The sequence below is a fragment of the Protopterus annectens genome, chromosome 5.part1 (genome assembly GCF_019279795.1).
Source record: "Protopterus annectens isolate FY-2018-M chromosome 5.part1, PAN1.0, whole genome shotgun sequence".
NCBI classification, from domain to species: Eukaryota; Metazoa; Chordata; order Ceratodontiformes; family Protopteridae; genus Protopterus; species Protopterus annectens.
Window position 1 is genome coordinate 557,707,847 of NC_056736.1, and position 13,278 is coordinate 557,721,124.

Consider the following 13,278-nt stretch of genomic DNA (forward strand, 5'->3'; position numbering starts at 1 on the left):
TCATGCTTTTCTTTGTGGCCTATGTAGGTAATGTCCACCAGATACTTGCAGAGGTAGCCATTGCTATGAGAATATCCTCAGAAAATAAAGATAGTGCGACATTTCTTATCTTATACACATCTTGATAAGCACACTGACAGCACAATGTCATACAAAACAAACATGATTCATGCAGAGTTAATATCAGGCTATACTGATCAGTTCATAGTCTGGCATGACTATGCATCGGACATTCCTAATTACATCACACAGAATGGAGGATATAGTTGGTTACAGTCATCATCGTACATAGAGGTAGCTAAAGACTTAAGGAGTTATGATTGTCAACACACGCTTATTGGGGAACTATGTCATGGAAGACAGGGAGGGTTGGTTTTCAGATAGTGGATGCGGTTTTCCGAGAATTACTTCTTCCTGTAATGTGGATGATATGCTACTAAATGACTGTGACATGGGGCCACTCCATTGGTCTAGTGCAGTAGGACAAGGAGGATTCCATGCAGCAATGGTATGTGACTATGACACCATGACTTAGATGGAGTTTGCTTATAAGGTGTCCAAACACTGCAGGCCAGGTGTTGTCATCACCCACCACGATGAATGGTAGAATATTGTACACTATCTGACATAAGTGATGACTGGGTACTCTGCAATAGCTCCTCACTACTGCCACCCTGAATACTTCCCCCTACCCTGACCTTGGACAGCATTGAGTAATAATGGTGGCACTGTCAATTTTCCACATGATAGTGGACATAAAAGTGTGATGGACCACTGTAAACCTCATATGACCTGCTGTTAGGGTGTCATTGAGCTCTCATGTCCTCACAGAGCACCTGGCTGTTGTGGTTAACATCCTTCCAAATGCCACACAACACAGCAAGCAGTCTTGTGATGCACTAAGTAGCTACATAATGTGCCTGAATGATAGTCTTGCATATCTGTTGATTAATCCTAAGTGCTGCCCACATGTCAAGGGCCATCTACATTATCTAATGGTGCTGGGATCCCCTACAGGGCTGCACTATGGTGGGTATACCCACACTGGTTGCTGTTCACTCACCTTCTGTCACATCCAAAAACAGATCAACACCGGTGAACATAGACACTGAGAATTCCTCCACCCCCTACATTAGATGTTGAATGCCTGAGCTGTACAACTTTTAGGTTTATCTTTGTGTAAGGCCAAACTTTACCCTGTTCTATGACTAGCACACAGAATGGATGCAGACAATGCCAATGCGTCACCTGCCTGTGACATAGGTATTTGTATCTCATCATCATTGTAAGCCCCCATACAAGTGTCAAATTCAGCTGCTGTCCAACTGCAGTACCATAGCACCATAGCAGTGATTTACAGTGAGACCACAAAAATACCACAGTGAACATTAAAGCCTGTGATACAGCTGCAAATGCATGGCATGCATGCTATGGGAGGTCATGCAAAATATACTATACAATCTCAGCTTACCTCAATTGCTGTCCTAATTTGCCTAAATATCTGAAGTTCCTATGACAAAACATAGGCAAAATATGGCATGGTCATCTTGCAGTCTATTTAGAAGTCCGCTGTATGTGTTACATACCTTTGCATTATTCACCAGATGCATGAGGATTGGTCCATTCTTCACCTAATGACTACTCATCCTTGATGATCCCAGCCTTTTTGTCTCTCTGGAGAGAGAGAGGGAAAAAAAAAACACTGCGTTTGTTGACCTCCCACTCCTGAATTTTCTGTGGCCAGTCTCTAAGCCAGTATGGAATATGCCTTCACCTTAGGACAGCATGGCATGTCAGTGACTTGTTTATGGTGTTGCTGTAATATGAGATTCTGATTATATATAGCTCTGATGTCATTGACAAGCATGTGCTACACCTAGTCCTGTAAAGGCTACTTAGCATGACCCTCCCCAGCAGGCACTCTGCATGTTTCCTGAGTGCCTATAGCACAATGTCATTTTGCAGAAGGTTGAAATTACGTTCTAGTATGTCAAAAATGTTTAGTCATCTGCCTCATCTCAATGTATATACTACTTGTATTTCTATTTTACTGTCATTGCTCCTTTTATACTGTACACTATACTGCACTGCTTACACTGTTTCTAAAGTTTGTACATTACAGTCTATAACTGGAGCTTTTCTCCCCGGGCCTCCTTTGAAAATGGGTTCCTTCTGACTCAGTCGGACCATTATGGTAAACAAATGTAAAATAAAATAAATAAATAAATATCATTCTTGATTAGATTTCAACCTTTCAGCTGTGTAGCAATGTAATTGTGTCCTTTGCTGTATGGAGATGCATGGTATAATTGCTGCTTGCTTCTGTCCCATCTCACTGTCATTGTCCACTGATGATGGTGAAACACCTTCCATGCCATGTGTGTGTGTGTGTGTGTGTGTGTGTGTGTGTGTGTGTGTGTGTGTGTGTGTGTGTGTGTGTGTGTGTGTGGTAGATCTGTACCCATACCATGATGCAGGCCTGCCTGACTCCTCACAATTAGATTATGTAGCAATACACTTGCTAGAAAAATCCTGGTGGCTGTGACAGGGTCATATTGCAGTTCCCCAACCATATCTAGGCAGTGGAAGTGGGCTTGACCTGGATGAACACAACTCAAGGATGTTACAGATTTGATTGTGTGCTGTATTGTATTAAAGTTTGGTGATCTAGCTTTGTGAGGTCCACACATATATTATTGGCCAGGGGTCTAGCAAGCATTTAGCATCATCTACAAAGCAGCTGCAACATGTAGAGAGATATCTAACACGCGTGAACACAATACTTATTTAACTGTATGCATTTCTTTTAGCCACAGAGCCTGCAGTTACTAGCTAGGTGGTCTTGTGGAATGTCACCTTGCAGGATGTGGTGCTATAGTTGAGATATGTCCTATATATGTGACAGAGCACCTAAAACATCGGGTCCCTTTTACAAAGACCTCCACAAATACTGGACCTATGTGTACTCACCTAGGCAAGTCCAAAGGGCCAGGAGAACTACAAGGTCCCAGTTAAACTAAAAAGTTAATATCTACATATTTCCTGTGAGCACACTACCTGGGTTAACAGAAGGAAAAGTGTATTCTTAGGTATAACCCCATTTATCCCCTACTAGTTAAACCTCTAATTGGACTAAGGTCTCACACTGAACCATTCCCCACAGCTTTTTCTTGCTCTGATCCCCCCCAACCTCATTGCTTTATAAACTAACTACTAGACCTGCCTCTCTACACAAGCTTAACTCATGTAGGCTATACTCATTACTGGTCAAATGCACTTCTAGTGGTTTGCCTTATTCTACTTCCATCACATTCACCCAACAAACAGATTTTTTTATGTTAACTTACCTGCACTGCTTTGCCTGGTCTAGACCCACTATATTCACCCTCACTAATGCTCAGGCTCACTCCGCTCCCCTACCCTGCACCCATTCCCACCTGCCCTCACCACTAGCAGATTTATCCCAACCCACAGACACCTGACTCATCTAACACACCCACCACCCAATCAAACTCATACACCAACAGCCTACCACTATCCCAAACCCACATCCTACATCACTAGGCAACATCCCCCCTACACACTTACAACCACTCCTCTAATTTTCTTCCACTCACTTTCTATAACTCCAATTCCCCCTCAAAACAAAGACCTCTATTTCTGCATCTAAAACCACTACCACAATGACCCACAGCACCACACTCCCAATATCATAATGCCCTACTACTACTGGTTTCATTATCCATGTGCCTCTATATTAGCTCCATCACTACCTCCTACCACTATCCACTAATCAACCTCAATTACTTCAGATCTCCCACCCTACCTCTCCCCACAAATAATCCCTCCAAACATATTGCCACATCCCCACCATCTATAGCCAATCCCACTTTCAAATTACCTCACCGATTTATTATATCTCACAATCCAAAAACAACCAAGTCTTACTTTCCACTCCCTAATAATGTTATACCTAAAAACTATTACCAACATAGCAGCCCAGTTACTTCTAGGAGGTGATATTCACCCCAACCCTGGCCCAGAAACTACATACAATAACACATGCAACTCCCACCTCCCATTCAAACACAAACCCTCTAACTTACTAATACTCAACCTGAACAGTCATAGTATCTTGAACAAAATAGAAGAACTGCATGCCACTATCTCTCTATATAAGCCTGACATAATACTCATTACTGAGACATGGCTTAAGCCCCATATCAAGGATAACTCCATAACCCCACTCAGATATAACATTCAAAGGGTGGAGAGAATACACAAAAGAGGTGACGGTATTGCCCTACTTTACAAAAATAACTTAAAACCCCAGCTTCTACAAAAAGAATCCCCTAACTTCAATAACACTCAACCTACTAGCCTCAAACAGAATAATTAGGATATGAAGTAACCATGCCCTCTAGCTACAGAAAACAACAAGGGCCTTACATAAGGACAGGGATAAAGCTTAGAAAACCTGGTATCAACACAAAACACCCACAACTAGGCAAGCCTTTCTTGAACTAAGAAACAAGGCAGAAAAACAAATTAAGATTGACAAACAAAATCACATCTCATTACAAAGGAAACACAGTAACAACCCACAGAAATTCTGGGCTGCAGTGAACAACATTCTCCAACCCAGAAAATCCACCACCCCCCATCAACCATAGAAGGCATTAACCTTGATATAGCCATCAGCTTCAATAACTACTTTACCTCCTCCATGCAAAAACTCATAAATGATACATATCCCACCACCCACCTCCAACCCCCCCAAAGCCCAAGAAAATTGCACCCTCTTTTCACTCAAACCAGTACCACTATCCACCATCCAAAAACTCTTATCAAAGCTCAAACCAACCACCTTCACTGTCGACAGTCTCCCTGCCAAATACCTTCAACTTCCATCCAGGTCCATAGTCTACCCCATTTCTGTACTGATAAATAGATCCATCTCTGAACACACCATCCCAGCCTTGTGGAAAACCTCATTTATCATTCCCCTTCACAAGGGTGGCCTCACTACTGTCCTTCCCAACTACCAACCCATTGCCATACTGTCACCCCTATCAAAAATTCTAGAAAATACATACACCAACTCCTCACCCACCTTCTCAACAACAATCTACTCTCTATTACTCAAGATGGATTCCACCCATCCCATAGTACCACAGCTGCCCTAATAAAATTCACCAACACCATAGTCTCATACAGGAACCAAGGCAAACTAGTCTCTGCCACCTTTCTAGGCTTATTGAAAGCATTCAGTACAGTCTCCCACAATAAACTCTTAATCTGTCTCTCTGAACTCAAACTCGACAACCCCACCCTGCACTAGTTCACTAATTACCTAAACAACTGCCTTCAGTCTGTCAAATGGCTTGACTCACTATCCCTCCCTCACCCTGTCACACTCGGCTTACCCCAAGTTCAATTCTTGGCCCCCTCCTCTTTAACATATTCACAAACCAATTCCACCTAGCTACCTCAAAAGCCGGCATAGTCCAATATGCCAATGATACAACTCTGATCTGCTCTGCATCCAATATACAATTACTCCAACAAAAAGCCCAAGACTATTTCATAGAGATAGAAAATTGGCTAAATAAATCCCAACTGATATGAAACCTCAAAAAAAGACAACTTATGCTGTTCCACCCAATAAAGACTAAGGACCTAACCTTCTCCATATTGTCGGCCAACAAGACCATCATCACTCCAGTCCCAGAGGCCAAACTGCTTGGTCTTACAATAGAACAACAACCAAAATACAATAAACGTATACCCTTAGCTGTCTCCAAAGTCCACAAAAAGTTAGGAACCCTCTATTGTAGCAAATGATTTATAACCTCCGAATCTAGAATTGCCATAACTGGAACCCATCTGTTATCAACATTACTCTATGCATCCTCTGTACTAACACACCTAAATAAAACTGACCTGAATAAACTCTCCACATGCTATAACAAAATTGACAGGTTCACAAACAACACCAAATCATGTTTCCACCACTGCCAATCCCTACAGTCACTTCAATGGCAAGAGTTTCCTAACTTATTATGTTACTACCAACTCAACCTAGCTCACCAAATACTATACTATCCTGACAAAACCCCTGCCCTGACTGCCCTTCTAAGATTCTACAATTCAAATAGAGAACTACGAACCAGTAATAATGCCCTAATAGAAGTTATCCCATGTAAAAAACAGCTCCGGTGAATCTCTGTTCCCATACAAAGTCACCAAAACATGGAATACCCTGCCTCCTGACCTCAGGCTACAATATCGCACACCCACCTTCAGAAGCCTCCTCAAATCACACCTCTTCACCATCCACTTATGTAACTGCAAATGACCTCCCTGAAGTCTCACCCCTACAGTAGGAAGTAATATCTGATCCTACTGGTGAATACTGATATTGCGCTCTACCCAAGCTCATTGTATATTGTGAATATTTCTATAGAAAATGTACTGTGATCATATGCTTCTACAACCTTGCCTTTTGCTCACCTGTTAAACTTACTTGAGGATGTTTTCTTAACTATAGTTAATCACTGTTACCCAGACTCAATGATGTTTTTCTTAACTATTGTTAATCACATTTTTACTCACTTTTTTAAGCTATTTTAATCACTTTTCTAATCTTTTGTAAATAGCTTTTCTCCCCAGGACACCACTGAAAACGGACATCTGTTGTCCAGCCAGAATATCCTGGTGCAACAACTGTGAAATAAATAAATAAATAAATAAAATCATGCAAACTATGTAGAAACCATACAGACACATCGGTTTTAATCTCAAGTGCATCACATGGAAAGTTACTAGGCTAATGGCCATAGGGCCCTTACAAGCCTAGCCAAATTCTTACCCTTATTTCCACGATCAGCACCTATTGAGGGACACAGGTGGGATGCCCAAGGTAAATTTACGGTCATCCATCCAATTTTCCAGATTGCATTTTAAGAGGGCCAAAGAGGTTACCTTGATCCTCATGGAATAGTAGCCTTACTTATTCACAAACCTTTATGACTGTGGGTTAGATGGGACCCTTATTACTACACGTGTAAAATCTATGGCATCCAGTACCTCAGGAAAATGAGTGATGTCATAAAAGCCATGCATAGTGGGATTCTCTCTTCTGGTAGTTTCTGAAACTAGATATGCATATTCACACACAAATGTGTTATATCAGACAACTTGTTCAGTACTCAAAATACCTGATATGTCTCCTCTTGGTCTTTGAAAGTTTCAAATAGCTAGGATTGAAAGTACTATAAATACTTTGGTCTCCACAGGGATACAAAGGCCATGCTGTCATAAAGATTCAGTATGTGTATGCTACATGTCAACCAAGCCTTGTAATATGTTCCAGTGTATATGGAATCCATCTGTAGTCTCCTTGTTATTCAAGTTATAGAATGTTACTCAATGACAACAATGTGTTCATTCATTTAAGATGTTTCCTTGCACATATGGGCAGGACATGACAGAACAAACAGCTGCTTAATGCTACTGTGTAGCTAATCCTATGATCCTCAGAATATGTGCTATCTGTAGTTCCAACACTTTGCCCTTGAGTAGTGTGTTACACTTTGTGGCACAATTTGCCCTCATGCCTCCCAACTCTCCCTTATTTGTAAGGTGTCCCAAACCTTTACTCAAAATTTTCATTTCTAAAACTGAATATATTTTTTTGAAAAAGTAGTACATTGCAGTCAGTAAATATTGGACAATCATTACAGTTATGAGTTTCTTTTACTTCAAAAAAATGTTCATTTATGTCACTTTTTATTAGCATTCCAAGATAATACTATCAGTAGTTAAAGAGTCCATAATCCCTAATTTGAGGCATTTTTCCTTAACTATATTTACTTTGTCCTTAGCTCTAGGTAAAAGGTCAAGAGCTAGAAATTTTTTATCTCTGCAAATATGACTAATAACTATGGTCACCTTGTACACATTTGCATGCTATTATAACCTCATTTCCTTACACACTTTCATTCGCATGTTATTATTCTGGTAATAGTAAATATTTTCTGCGGTGCACTTCTGCTACCTTTGGGACACTATGAATCACTTCTAGCCTGTAAATTCTTGGTTTTCAGTAATACATGGAGGTACTGCATATTGAAAGATTTTGAGCAGAGGATTTTTGTTTTGAAATAATTCTTTATGCATTATCACTCCTATTTTTCCTTTAAAAAATATATTTCCAAAAGTCACAAGACAACTGGAGAGTTTCGTAAATAGCATTAATACATTGCTTAAGTAAAACCAAATACAGGCTCAATGCATGTTGATAACACATTATATAGTAGAATTCATGCCAATAAATCCTCATACTGGGGAATAAAATTACAACAGCCTATGATTATTATTACTTAAATTTAAAACTAAGTAGGACAGCGCAGGAGGGAATTGTCACTCATAACATAAGTCTAACAGGGCCCACCACCATTGCTTAGTTAATTGAGGGATTACATCTGGATTATACATCACAGTTAAAGCTGGGCTATATCCTTCTTAGGTGCCTATCCTGTCAATCTATTTTGTGAGTCCTTTAGGAATTACACTCTGTGGGGTAAACCATTCACTGGTAATGTAGGTTCTCGCTATAGAGACCACATGAATTAGCCATGACTTTAGGACTTTTGTCTGTCCTTCCTAACAGGAATCAGTTAGTGACAAAAAATAAGATGGATTAAGAGAGAACCCCTTGCCAGTTTTCGGATGAAGCCATTGCCTCAAACCATCTGACTGAAGCTGAATTGGCGGGCATGACTAAAATTTATGGAGTAAGTCTAATGGACAATAACATGAGTGGCAGCAAAGTATTGAATTGATGGGTGTATTTCTATGTCTATTAGCTACCAAATAACCACCCAACTTTATCATATATATATATATATATATATATATATATATATATATATATATATATATATATATATATATATGTCTGGGTCTCATTTCAATCAACGAAATTACGTTTCTATGAAATGTAATCTCGCGACAGTGCATTTTTTCGAAAATGCACTTTCGTGAAAAAAAAAGTAAAATAAATGGAAACCCCCCGACAACACTAACCATGTGTATGCAGGGGGCAAGACCCCTGCACCCCCCCACCCCCGATACATATATATTCTCACTTTGAGATTGCACTACAGTAGAGAAAAGGGTATACTCCCTTGTCCCTGCTGTGCCACAATCTAAGCACCAACCTCTACTGCTGTTTGCTTAGTTGCCTTTTTGCGAAACTGCATTTTCGAAAAAATGTACTTTCACGAATAAGGGATCACTGAATTACTTTTCAGAGAAATGTAATTTCATTGGGGCAAGGCAGACCCATATATATATATATATATATATATATATATATATATATATATATATATATATACATATATATAGATATAGATATATATATATATACATATACATATATATATATATATATATATATATATATATATATATATATATATAGCCACTTTCTCAAACTAGCTATAATAGTCCCTAAGGACTAAATAGCACAGTTGGAGCTGTTAGGGTCAGTTCCTCGCACTTGACTAGTAAACTCCGCTCTAATTTTATGAATGTCCTCTTGAAGCATGGTGAAATATAGATCAGGTGATTTGAAAGGTGTATTCATGTGACAGGGTTGGCAAAGTCAAAAAAACACAAGAGGCAACTGCGGCTTGAGGAGATCAGGAAACACAACGTAAAAAGTAAATGTAGAAACAGTAACCTGATCTCTACCACGATGTAATGAAGACACACTTGAAAGTCCAAAAGGCAGTAAGCAAATATTAAAATAGCACACTTGTAGTTAAAAGTCCATGAAGCAGTCAGACAACGTAGCAAAATTGTAGTAAAAAGCTCCTTTAATCCATAAAATAGTGGGTAGGGTGCAACCACGCTTCCTCAGACAAAGAAAAACCCCACATACACTGTTTAAATAGCATGAGTTGAAAACTAGATTATGTCAATTAAACTGTGTCAATTAAACTAATTGGCAACATGTACTTTAAAGAAAAAGTAACCTAACTAGCATCTATCTAGCAACTATACAGCAATATAAAATACAAAACAAAACTATGCAAAATTATAAACATCCAATTTCAAGACAGTTTCCAAAAACATAACACCTGTAAAAATTATATCAACTGTAAAAATTAATTAAACAACAAGGAGTAGGGCAAAGAAAAATAAAGGCAGGAGATGGGTATCAACTGCAAGTTAGCGTGAAGCTAAACGAATCAACTAAGGTGCTACTGAAACATAAATTCTTTTCCTTTTTTCCAAATCTATCTTTATAGATCTAGATTTCTAAACCACTTAGTGGTAAAATAAGCAGTAATTATATTTGCAACAAAAAAATATATATGTAAATATAGTTTTAATTTAGTCAAAAATTGCAGTTTGACAACAATAAAATGTTACGAGAAGCCAAGCAACTCAAATGCATCTAAAATTAAAATCAGACTAATCAGTCTAAATACTGGACCGTAAATATAGGCAATAAAAGCTTGTCTCAGCAGAAGATATAGATATATTGGCTAACAGAAGCATTATAAACAAAACCGTATATAAAATTGTGTTTATAACATACCGCTGCTAAGTATGATTTCCGTTCAGTTAAAGACGAATGCTTGCAATACAAACTCCAATTAACACTGAACAAGTCTTTTTAGGGCAGCTTACTAACACAAAGCAACAAGCAAAACAGCCTTGTCGGTCTAGAAACTAGATCGTAAAAAAGCAATAAAAGCTTATGCTAGCAAAAAATATATATAAACATGCTGGCTGACAAAAACATTATAGACAAAACTGTTTATAAAAAAGTGTATTTGCAACATACCGCTACTAAGTATATTTGCAACATACCGCTACTAAGTATAAATTCCGTTCTGTTAAAGGGGAACGCTTGCAATGCAGCCGCCAAATAACACTAAATATATTTCTTCAGAGCAGTTTACTACCACAAAGCAACAAATAAGTAATAAATGAATTATAGGAAATGAATTATAAAAAATGCCTAACACATTATTTATACCTAGAGAACTCTTTATATATATATATATATGAATGTTGAGAGTATCTGTCTAATAACATTGATGTAATATAAAAAAGATACATATAAATGTATGCTATAATAAAATACTTCATGGATAATATACATGAATAAAAATAAATATATATGAAAATAATAAATGTATGTATGCTTGATATCATTAACTATAAAATATGGAAGCATATGCATGAAATAAATTTTATATTTAAATTAATGTTTAAATTTATACTATAGCCATAATATTCCAATTTCAAAGAAATGCATATATAAATATATACAAACCAATTTATTAATTCATTTATTTACTGTATATAATGTTCAAATTTGTTATTGCAAAATATGAAAAATAGAAGTCTGTGATGGATATTATAAAATAAATTATTATAAATTCACAGTTATTTTACATTAACAGTTGATTTAACGTTTCCTAATATTCAAGATGGGCTTAATAGACACAAAAGTGTTAAGGCCAGGAAAATTGTGAGCATTAAACTTCAATATCCACCTAAGTTCTGCTAAAGCTAGACTATTAGAGTCATCTCCCCCTCTAACATTTGAAGGCACCAATTCTAATACTCTAAACAGAAATGTATGTTCTCTATGATCTTTTATATGCTGTGCTAGAGCATTTGTGTCTGATGCTTTCTTGATTTCGTATAGATGATTATAAATACGATCAGCTAGTCTTCTTTTCGTAAGCCCTACATAGAAAGCAGTGCATTTTATACAAGTAGCTAAATAAACCAGATTTTTTGAGTTACAAGTAGCTGGTGTATTAAAACAAAAAGTAAAAGCCAAGGAAGGATGGGTAAATGTTATATCAGTACAGATGCTATTGCACCTATTACATTTACCACAAGGGATTGTCCCTACACTCAGTGTGGTATCTCTCAAAATTGGTTTATTATCCTTGCACAATAATTGCTTCAAGTTAGGGCAGTTTTTATAAAGAAAAGTGGGGTGATTACCTACTAAGCTGGATATAAAGGTATCAGTCATTAAGATGTTCCAATTTCTACAAATAACTCCTTCAAGGCTCTTTACATCACTGGTGTATTTCGTGATGTAGGGAATCCTAGATAGTTTTCCTGAATTCTCAGTCCTGTAAGAGTTGGACTTCTTAGGTGGATATAGATCCGGCTCTAAGGGATACAGAACTTCATTTTTAATAGAGTTAACTAATTTAGAGTCATAACCTCTATTAAGAAAAAGATGTGTCATTTTGTTGATTTCTTGTTCGAGTGTAATTCTGTCATGACACAATCTAGTCAATCTAATGAACTGACTCTTGACAATGCCAGGAAATGTGTGCCTTGGGTGCATGCTATTAAATTGAAGTAGTGTATTTGTGCAGGTTGGTTTTCTAAAGATGGAAGAAACTACTATACCATGCTCATTTATAGTCAGAGAGACATCCAAAAAGTTAACACATTCTTTAGAAGCTTCCATTGTAAATCTAAGATATGTGGTGGTGGTTTCAAGAAACTGTAAGAATAATTTAAATTCAACCAGGGTACCTTCCCAGATTAGGAGGACATCATCCACAAACCGTCTGTAGAATATAATCTTTTTAAATACAGTGTGATTGAAAAGGAATTCCTTTTCCCAGTTTAAAACTACCAGGTTTGCGTAGGTGTTTGCACATGGGGTGCCCATAGCTACACCCCATGTTTGCAAATACGATTGCCCATCAAAATTGAAAAGATTATTGTTAAGTACTAGGTCGAGTAGTTGACAAATCAGAATTATTCTATCATTTGAAAAATCAGTGTCTCTGACTAACAATTCTCTTATAGCTTCCAGCCCCAAATCATTGGGAATGGAAGTAAAGAGGTTTTTTACGTCAAGAGTTATAAGCAGATATTCCTTATTCATAGTGTCAAGAGTCAAATCACTCAAATTATCTAACAAATGATAAGTGTCTTTTAAAATAGATGAGACCCCATCTACTATTGGTCTAAGAAATTTCTCTAAGACAGTTGAAATTGTTGCAGTGACCCAATTGCCACCTGAAACAATGGGCCTAAGAGGTAAAGGTTTAACCTGTTTATGAGTCTTAGGTAAGCCTTTTATTATAGGAACAGTTGGAAATTCTATAAATAAATAACTGTAGAGTTCTGGGGATATCTGCCTACACATAAGCAAGTCATGTAAGGTGGCATGCACATTTGATACTATGGAATTTATGTCCTTTTGAGAAA

The 13,278-nt window shown here is 37.6% G+C and overlaps 1 protein-coding gene across 2 annotated transcripts in view; it reads right to left on the reverse strand.

Annotated features, from left to right (window-relative positions):
• RB1 (RB transcriptional corepressor 1) overlaps positions 1-13,278 on the reverse strand; it is a 3,440,561-nt gene that overhangs the window by 2,876,314 nt on the left and 550,969 nt on the right. The window lies entirely within an intron of this gene.